Below are 11,120 nucleotides of genomic sequence, written 5' to 3'. Positions count from 1 at the left end.
AGTCAAAACATAAGCCCTTGCTCTAGAGAGCTTACACTCCAGTGGGAAACACAGACATGTATCAAACGTAAGTATGCTCCCGTGTCGTATATGCCTCAACAGCTGTGTAATAAGACATCAGCATAGCACATAGCTACATGCTTAGGTGTGTAGATGATTAACTCACACTGTCGGAGGCATCTCACTTCTAGATACTTCTTAAAAATCACTTAACCTCTCTGAGTTTCAATTTCTCATTTTCAGAATGGGGACAAATAATAGTTCCTGTAGCATAGGATGTTACGAGAATTGAGTGAGATACAATCTGTAACATTACTAGCACCTAGTAAGTGTCCAATAAATGTTGGCCATTATTATTATTATTATTATTTATTATTATTCTTTCCACAGAAGAAGTACAAAAGAAGTATCTTATTTGACTTGTGAGGGTGTAAAGATGCTTTTTGGGAAGACTGTTCTTGCAAGTCTTGAAAATGCACCAAATTTCTGCTAGATAATTGTGGGGAGAAATAGATTGTGGGCAAGAGTAGTTATGTGAGTAGGGTGCTAAAAGCTTGATACGGCCTGACGTTTTGGGAAATCTTCGGGCCTTAGGGAGTAGCTAGCGCTCAGGATGTAGGCCTGGCTGCTCTGTGCAAAAGACACAGTCAGGGCCTGGGCACCTTCTGTAATACTCCAAGGAACACCTGATACTCTCCATGCTCTGTTGCAGCCACTCTTATGTTTTGGCCTTAGGTTTCTTACTGGGGAACTAGGCAGTAAAACTAGATGATTTCTGCTGTCCTCCTAGCTCCATATTTTATGGTTTAACTTGGGATCTAATCAGGTCAAGCCAGAAGAGTTATCTTGCATCCTTGGCAAAACCAGTTAGTGTTACAGGTTGAGACACTGCTTATGAAGAAAGGCATCAGTCTGTGGGGAGTCTGTGCAGAGCAGTCTGTGGGGAGGAGGGAGACTGTGAAGAAAGGATGGAGGCGGACTCCTGAGCAGCCACTGAATTAAAGGATGGCTCATTCTTATGCATAGTAAGCACTTCCTGAAAAGTATATGATTTATAGGACTCTCCTTCACTTGTTTCACTCATCTCCTCACTCACCTCCCTCTAGCAACCATCAGTTTGTTCTCTAGAGTCTGTTTCTTGGGGCAGCCCCGGTGGCTCAGTGGTTTAGTGCCACCTTCAGCCCAGGGCGTGATCCTGGAGACCTAGGATCAAGTCCCATGTCAGGCTCCCTGCATGGAGCCTGCTTCTCCCTCTGCCTGTGTCTCTCTCTGTCTCTCTGTCTCTCATGAATAAATAAATAAAATCTTTTTTAAAAAAAGAATCTGTTTCTTGGTTTCTCTCTTTTTTTTCCCCCCTTTGTTTTGTTTCCTAAGTTCTATATATGAGTGAAATCATGTGGTATTTATCTTTCTCTGGCTGACTTATTTTACTTAGTATTATACTCTTTATACTTTCTAGCTCCATTCATGTGGAGATTGGCGAGATTTCATTCTTTTTAATGGCTGAGTAATATTCTATTGTATATATATGCCACATCTTCTTTATCCCTTCATCTGTCGATGGACACTTGTGCTGCTTCCATAATTTGGCTATTGTAAGTAATGCTGCAATAAACATAGGGGTGCGTGTATCTGTTTGAATTAGTGTTTTGTATTTTTGCAGTAAATACCCCATAATGCAATTACTGCATTGTAGGGTAGTTCTATTTTTAACTTTTTGAGGAACCGCCATACTGTTTTCCAGATTGGCTGTACCAGTTTGCATTCCTACCAACAGTGCAAGAGGGTTCTCCTTTCTCCACATCCTTAGCAACACTTGTTGTTTGTGTTCTGGATTTTAGCCATTCTGAAGGGTGTGAGGTAATATCTCATTGTAGTTTTGATTTGTTTTTCCCTGATGACAAGTGATGTTGTGCATCTTTTCATGGGTCTGTTGGCCATCTCGATGTCTTGTTTGAAGAAATATCTTGTTCATGTCTTCTGCCCATTTCTTGACTGGATTTTTTTTTGTTTGTTTTTTGGGTGTTGAGTTTGATAAATTCTTTATAGATTTTGGATACTCGCCCTTTATGGTATGTAATTTGCAAACATCTTCTCCCATTCAGTAGATAGCCTTTTAGTTTTGTTGATCATTTCTTTTGCTGTGCAGAAGCTTTCTAATTTTGATTTAGTCCCAAGTTATTTTTGCTTTTATTTACCTTGCCTCAGGAGATATATCTAAAAACAATGTTGCTTAGGCCAGTGTCAGAGAAATGACTGCCTGTAGTCTCTTCTAGGATTTAACTGTTTCAGGTCTCACATTTAGGTCCTTGATCCATTGGAGTTTGTTTTTGTGTATAAGAAAGCGGTCCAGGGATCCCTGGGTGGCGCAGCGGTTTGGCGCCTGCCTTTGGCCCAGGGCGCGATCCTGGAGACCCGGGATCCAATCCCACATCGGGCTCCAGGTGCATGGAGCCTGCTTCTCCCTCTGTCTATGTCTCTGCCTTTCTCTCTTTCTCTCTCTGTGACTATCATAAATAAATAAAAATTTAAAAAAAAAAAAAAAAAAGAAAGAAAGCGGTCCAGTTTCATTCTTTTGCATTAGCTGTCCAGTTAACCCAACACCATTTGTTGAAGAGACTTTTTCCCGTTGCATATTCTTTCTTCCTTTGTCAAAGATTAACTGATCATATAATTGTGGGTCTATATCTGGGTTTTTTATTCTGTTCCATTGATTTATGTGTCTATTTTTATACCAGTACCATACTTATTACAGCTTTGTAATACAATTTGAAGTCTGGGTTTGTGATACTTTTGTTTTTCTTTTTAAAGAATGCTTTGGACATTTGGGGTCTTGTGGTTCTATACAAATTTTAAGATTGTTTTTTCTAGCTCTGTGAAAAATGCTGTTGGTATTTTGATAGGGATTGCATTAAATCTGTAGATTGGTTTGAGTAGTATAGACATTTTAACAATATTTGTTCTTCCAATTCATGAACATGGAATATCTTTCCATTTCTTTGTGTTGTCTTCAAATGCTTGCATCAGTGTTTTATAGTTTTCAGCATATAGGTCTTTCACCTCTTTGGCTAAGTTTATTCCTAGATATCTTACCATTTTGGGTGCAATTTTAAATGGGATTGTTTTCTTAATTTCTCTTTCTGCTGCTTCATTGTTAATGTCTATATCAGAGATTTTGTACTGAAGATGCTGGAAATGTGGGAAGGATTGTGGAATTTCTATAATCACTGACCACTTCCATGAGTTTGGAAGCTCCCTAAAAAGACAATTTATATAAAAGAGATTTGCATGGCAGAAACTGTTGCCAGATTCTGATTGGTCCTGCTTGGCACAGACTTCATATTTCAAAAGCCCAAATGAGGTCCATGTTTGAAGACAAGATTCATCATTGTGGAAACTGCCCTAGGAAGGTTGCTGAACATACGTCAGAATCTCTATGACCATCTTTCCTCTAATACAAGGGTGTTATCCCTCCTCTGTTAGGCACAGCTCAGGATATTCACCTAGGTGGTGTTCTGGGATGTTTAGGCTCCAAGGTAAGAAATGCAGATTGGTAGTGAGAAATTTGAGACTAGAAAGAACAAATGTGTGAAACTCACTTGGTAACAACTATAACTGGGACTGAAATCACATACATCCTTCAGTCTGTGCATAGGGTTTAAACCATGACTTGAAAAGTGTTTAGCATTAAAAAAGACATTGTCTGCTCCTGCAATCCCCACTCACCTGTACTCTTCTCACAGGTTAAACAAGGGTGGTTCCCCTTATGCCTGGTCACCTACCCATTATCAACCAGCTCCTTTTCATCCTCTGATGCCCCTAGCCCCTCACTCTGTACTAAGCTGACCTGAGTTGCATCATGGGCAATGCCTGCCTATTAAAGGAAATTAGTTTGGTTCTGTGTGGCTTCAGGGGATGGATTTAGAGCCATTCAGACTGGAATCAGCGTGGGCTCCCTATTTGTGTATTCGCTTCTAAATATCTAGAGGTGGAATGATGATCTAGATGACCCCTGGGAGTAGACATTGCTGAGGAGAAAGTGGGCCTCTGGCTTTCTTAGTGATGTCTTTTGTTCATTTTAATCAGTTAAGTACTGGATAGAACTTGGGAACTGCACAGTAATAAGTTAAAACTGAGACAATTATTGAGACATTCATATCAAATTCCTAGATGTATTTATTCATAGAGACAGAGGAAACTCTAGGCAACTTAGTAATAAAAGAAATTTCCAAAATACTTACGGTCAGAAAAAATTCTGGGGATTTGGAGTGAGTTATCAGCATCTATTTATTGGAAACACAGAAAGATGAACACTGTTTGGCAGATATTCCTAGCATTTTCTAAAAATAAAAAACAAAACCAGAAACCTTTAGCCCATCCTAGTGATACGTTTGTGAATATGTCATTCTTCTGAACTGGTGAACTCTAGAGGCCTGTGGTCTGGTGTATGGGGCCTGATTGCTTTACTTAAGTTATACAAAGATTTCATTATTACAATTTCCTTGTCTTTTTGGATTCCTCCTAGCAATACTCTTTTTGACAAGAAAATACAATCAGCAAGTAAGTTCTTTTCTCTTCAAAAATATTAATGTTAGGTCAGTAGCACTTTTTTTTTTTTTTTTTTTTTTTTTTAAGATTTGAAGAGAGTTGTTCTTCCACTCATAAATAATTCAAGAGTTACTGTTGCGATTTTTGGTCTTTTTTTCTCCTTATTTCTTAGAGAAATCTTCTGTTTGTGGATGGATGATTGAGAAAGAGTAACTGCTTCTGTTCCTGGCTATATCTAAACTCTGAACTGAAAATTTGGGGTCCTTCCTTCAAAGTCATCACAGCTTACATGTTTGGTAATCCACAGTGTTTCATACACTGAAATCCAAAAACCACAGAAACAAATCTTGCTTAGGTGTTAATGTTGTTTAGATACTTCGGGGTAATAGGCAGCAAGTGTATGCAAATTCCATTGCATTCTGGACTGTGTAGTAGCTCAGGTGGGAAAACATCAAAGGTGAGATGCAGGGAAAAAAACAGAACTCCCCTCCCCTCAAAAAAAAAAAAACAAAAAAACAGAACTCCCCAAGATGACCAGCGCTGCCATCATGTATGATGTTCTAGCACAAAGTCACTGCAAGGCTAGCCTCAGTCAGAAAGTCCTGGAGTCAAGATGCCAGGATGGGTCCCATGTGGGACACACACAATTTGCATGTATTATTTCATTTCATCTTCACATTAACTTCTACTGTTTTATACATGAGGAATCTATGTGTCAAAACATGAAGCAACTTAGCCAAAGAACTAAGAAGTGACAGCACCAAGATTAAAATCTTGCTACATTATAATTTCAGGTACAGGAGAAGGAGCTTTACTGGGAGAACAAGTTTATCCCCGTTCTGACCAGTGCATGAAATTTTGTTGTTTAAATTAAATAAACTTAGTGTAGTAGTTTTCCAAATACATTCTTAGAAAAACTACTATTCTGAAGCTTTGGCACTTCTTCAGTGGTTCTGGAATGTTTTGTTTTAGTTTCATTCATGAAAGAGTTCTACTTTTGATAAAATGCATGTCTTATAAACCGACACCTAGAAAATCATGAAATTATTTGTTTCAGTTACTACAGGTTAATTTCATAAGTAAACATAATACGTTGTGATTTACAAGGAAAGGATCCTATAAGAAAAAAAAACACCACTTCTTTGTTGTACTACAATTGGATTTCTGTCGCCATCCCATTTGTCTCCTCTTTTTGGCAATATTTTTTGAAAGAATTCATATTCTTTGATTACATCTTCTGAACCTACTCTCTTCAACCCACTCCAATCAGGGCTCAATTTCAGCCACGTCACCAGAGCTACTGTAATCTTCACTACTTTATTGGCCAAATTGAGCCAGCCAAATTCAAGGTCTTTTTTTCTCTCTCCCTCTTGTTTTATGTGACCTCTCAGAAACATTCAGCATAGATTACAGCTCCATTCTGCAAACCCTTTCCTTCCTTATCTCCCAAGAATACCACATTCGCCTGCTTAGGTTTCCCCTAACACCTCTTCCTCAGTGTACACTGCTGATCTCCTTCCTCAGTTTGGCCCCTGAATATTGGAGGGGTCAGCACCGGCCCCTCTGTTCCTCCTAGCCATCCTCTTCAGTCCCACGGACTTAAATATCATCTACATGCTGAATAACTGACCCCTAGTTTCAGATTCATATACTCAGCTGCTCCCTTGATAGTCTGGGAAGTCTGTCTACCCGGTCTTACATTTAACATGCCCAAAATAAAAGCCTCGATCTTTCCCTTCTCAAACTATTCCTTGTCTGTTCTGTCCCATCTTGGTAAATAAATGCCTGACTGCATTGTCTACCCGGTTGTTGAGGATGAAAACATGAGAGTCATCCTTGACTCATTTTTTTTCCCTTATTTCTTACAGCCAATTTTATCAGCAGGTCCCATCAACTTTATTTCCAAAATATATCCTGTGTCACTTTACCTCTCTCCAACCCTCCTGCTGACATTCTAGTCCAAATAACCGTAATTTCTTCCACTTTTCCTTCTTCCCAAATAATCTATTCTCTATGCCATACGTAGCTCAGGGGTTCTCAACGACAGCACTACTGATATTTTAAACTAGCTGTTCGTCGTGGGAGCTATCCTGGGCATCTTAGGATGTTTAGCAGCATCTCACTAGATGTCAGTAGCACTCCCCAATTGTGATGACCAAAAAGGGTCTCCACACATTGACAAATGTCTCCCGGGGGGCAGAACCACCCTGTGCTGAGAACTGCTGCCATAGCCAGAACAATTTTATCCTAAATACGAATCCTGATTAATGATAATAAATATTAAAACAGTGAGTGAAATAATAAAAAAATTATGTCACTTCCTGACTTTAAACCCTGCAGTGACTCGTCGTGTCTTTCACCATGTCTAGAAAGGCTCTGCATGACCTAGCCCAAGCCAACTTCAGCTTGACTTTAAGGTCCTCATTGGCTTTATTTCAATTCCTCACATCCACTGAGCTCATTCTTACCCCAGTCCATTGTACTTACTATTCTCCATAGGATGCCTCTCCATAACTTCTGAACCTCTTCATGCGTCCTCTCCCCACATATTGGATCCAGCTTCTCAGCAAGCCTTGCCCTCACCACCCTACTTTACATTTCCAGGTCTGCTTCCTTCATAGCATCCGTAGTTACCTGAGATTACTCTATGCATATATATGCTTGTCTGTCTCCCCAACTACAGCATAAATTCTGTAGAGGAAGCTCCTAGTCTGTTGCATGCCCGTATTCCACCTCCAGCACTTAGAACAGTGCTGTGCACAGAAATTAAGTGCTAGAGAAATATTCATTGAGTTTTAAAATTCTTTCTGTCTTGGCTTAATATACTGATATGTTATGTGTGAAGCTTCACAGTCTGATGTTTGCAGGTGTTTTTAATAGAACAGAATACTAGTCACACAGAGCTCAAATGAATTCCTGTGTTGGATGAGACAAGTGTGGAGAGCACCCCTTTTGTAAGGAAAAGCTGCCAACGTAATCGGATTGTGATTGGAGCCCAAATGCCAATAAACAAAGTTTGGCAAAGTTAACACGATGAAACTCATCTTTTTCAAGTGACCTAAGCCGTGTTGAAATCCATTCCCAAAGGTGAAAGCCTAATGAATCTATCTATTGTGCCATCGAGCCTTCTGTTTGATATAAGCTTCGTCAGGGGAATGAGGTATTGACGTTTTAATGTCTTTGGATTATGGTAATGTGTTTAACTATATTGATCTGTTCAGCATTCTGTACTTGGCTTTGGCTGCTGTCCCAAAAACTCCAAGAGAAGGAAGTGTCCAGATGGCCGTAACATGGTCTATGAAAAGGGATCAAAGAAGTAGCACATCAGTGCAATTCATAAAATATTAGTCTTCAAATTTTGACACCTCACTTAAGCCACAAGCCTAATGGGAAGGTGCTTAATGAGCTAAATTAATCCTACCACTGACAAAAATCCGTGCATGTGACAAGAATGAGGACTTCCCAGCTGACCTGCAGTCTGGAAGTGACAGAGAAGTAACTTTGCATGGGCCAGTCCTTGGGCTCTGCTCTTCAGGCAAGGACCTCATACGTAATGCAGGAATGGGTCACGCAGAGCACTGGCAGGTCCAGACAGGCCTGGTAACAGAACCAAGACAGTTAGTGGAGTGAAAAGTACTCAGCGTCTGAAGGTGGGTGGACCTAGATCAACCCCCCAGTTCTACCATTTACTCCTAACTTACCTGCATGCCTGCCTTCTTTTATTTCCTTACACCTTTATTTTTTTCACCTATAAAATGAGGGGGAAATAATGATTCTTCTTTCCTAGGATGGTAAGAGAATAAACTCTGCTAATGTAAAATACCTGGACTAGGTAGGACAGGCACACAGTTCTGCTTTCCTTTTTTCCCATTCCCTTCCAGGCTTTGTAGCATCTGCTCTAATTAAGATACTGTGTGCATTACCTACCTGACCTTGAAACAGCAGAGACCTTCAGAGAGGGAGCCCAGAGTCAATCTCCTGTTCTCAGCAGCTTTTGTCAACTGCCTCAGAGGAAAGATTAGCCTGTGTGAGTTGCTGGCATTGAGTTACCCTCTGTTCTGTAAAGGTGATCTAAGGTTTGGCAGGAGCTGTTGGGGAGGGAGCGCTTGGGGAGCATCTATGCCCACCTGCCAGCCCACAGGAGAAGAGCAGGAACAGCAGACCCCTGTCCTGCCAGGCTGATCCCCACCGCAGATGCCACAGGCACTTTACGGCCGTTACAATAAAAGCTGAGTCTGCCATCCCTGGCTTCATGAGATGAGGGGATAAACAATAGCTAGCAGATTAAATAACACGGGACATTTTATATTCAAGTTTGAGAGTTTAGTAGAAACTGAGAGCATAATAAATAAAAAGGACTGCAATAGACTTTAATAAAGCAAACAGACCAAGGAGTCATTCATTTACAATATGAAGGATTTGTTTTCCGAGGCAATCATGCAAAAAGGCTTAGCCTATCCTGCAGATGAAAAACTAGCCTGACCCTATCCTGCCCAGCTGAATGAACTCTGCAAACAGGATTTTCAAAGCGCTCTTTTTCAATTAATGTTTTAATATTTTGAGCCTTTTCATGGAAATTACAGCTTTAGCTGTTCAAGATGACTTAGCGACTGCCTGATTTACAAATGCACCCAAGCAATGCCAATGGCCTTTGCAAATTAGATTTTTAAAATAATTCACATGGTGGCTTTTAATGTACTCAAGTGCTTCCCATATGCCGCCTTCTTGCCTCATTCTGAAGTGCAGATTTTTTCAGAGCCTAGTACACATTTCAGCTCTCCTTTCATACTTTTCTCCTTCCCTTTTTAGATAATTCCAGCCCCGCTTTTACTTATCATTTAATGAAAAGAGAACCATAGGGTTCAAGATGAGGAGATGTCAATATTAAGACTTCCTTCCCATTGAGTCTAAGATTATCACCAAATCTTCAACCCTCTCTCATCATTTAGCATTCACATTACTGCTATAGCATCTTGCTCTTTTGGTCCTCTCTATGCATGGTGGCAAAAGTCTCCCTTTCTTTTGAAGAGATTTTATTTGTTAAGATAGCAAGCAAGAATGGGATGGGGTAGAGGGAGAGGGAGAAGCAGAGTCTTCACTGACCAGGGAGCCCTTTCCCACAGGTTGGGACCCCCAGGATCATGACCTGAGCTGGGACACTTAACAGACTGAGCCACCCCAGTGCCGCAAAAGTTCTCAAAAACCTTACTCTTAACACATGTTCCCTGCTCAAGAAGTGTAAGAGCACCCTGCTGCCTCTAATTTAAACCTTCAACTCCTCATCCTGACTTTTTCCCCCATTAAAAAAAATATGCTATTTTTTTTTAGAGTAGTTTTAGGATCACAGCAAAATTCAGCAGAAATGATCAAGAGTTCCCATTCATTCCTCGACTTCATACATGTACAGCCACCCCGCCCCCCGACTATCAACGGCCTGCACCAAAGGGATGATTTATTAAAATTGATGAGAAAAAAAAATTGATGAGCCTACATTAACACATTATCACCCAAAGTCCATAGTTTATATTAGGGCTGACTCTTGATGTTGCACATTCTTTGGATTTTGACAAGTGTACAATGACATATATCTACCATTGTAGTAGCATATAGAATAGTTTCACTGCCCTTAATATCTTCTATTCTCTGCCTATTTATCCCCTGTCTCCTCCCCAATTCAGGCTATCACAGATCCTTTTACTCTCTCCATAGTTTTGCCTTTTCCAGAATGTCATACAGTTGGACTCATATATCATGCAGCCTTTCCAGATTGGCTTTTTTCACCTAGTAATATGCATTCAAGTTTCCTCCATGTCTTTTTGTCCTTTTTAGCACTGAATAATATACTCCATTGTCTGGATGTACCACAGTTTATTTATCCATTCACATACCAAGGGACATCTTGGTCACTTCAAGTTTCTACAATTATGAATAAAGCTGCTGTAAACATCTGTGTGTAGGCTTTTGTGGGGACATAAGTTTTCATCTGAGCACATCCCAAAGAGTGCAATTGCTGAAATGTATGAAAAATATGGTTGGTCTGTTTGTTTTTGGTAAGAAACCACCCAACTGTCTTCAAAGTTCCAATTTGCATTCCCACCAGCAGTGAATGAAAGTTCCTATTGTTCCACGTCTTCACCAGCATTTGGTATTGCCAGTGTTTGGGGTTTTCTTCATTCTAATGGGTGCACAGTATGTCTTTTATTTTTTTTTTTAATTTTTATTTATTTATGATAGTTACAGAGAGAGAGAGAGAGAGGCAGAGACACAGGCAGAGGGAGAAGCAGGCTCCATGCACCGGGAGCCCGATGTGGGATTCGATCCCGGGTCTCCAGGATCACGCCCTGGGCCAAAGGCAGGCGCCAAACCGCTGCACCACCAGGGATCCCACAGTATGTCTTTTAAATCCCTTTTTAAATTCACCTTGTCCTTCCAAATGTATTTTCACTCCTCTTAAGAGCTTCCAACTGTTGTCTAGCATATGTTCTGGGTCCCACCAGTATCTGTCCCAGCTCTGTGCCTTTGCTTACCTCCACATGAAAGTCTGCCCCCTTATTTTGTGCCAGAAACATCTT

This window comes from Canis aureus, chromosome 2 (genome assembly GCF_053574225.1).
Source record: "Canis aureus isolate CA01 chromosome 2, VMU_Caureus_v.1.0, whole genome shotgun sequence".
NCBI lineage: Eukaryota > Metazoa > Chordata > Mammalia > Carnivora > Canidae > Canis > Canis aureus.
Note: the sequence above shows the minus strand (reverse complement) of the source record.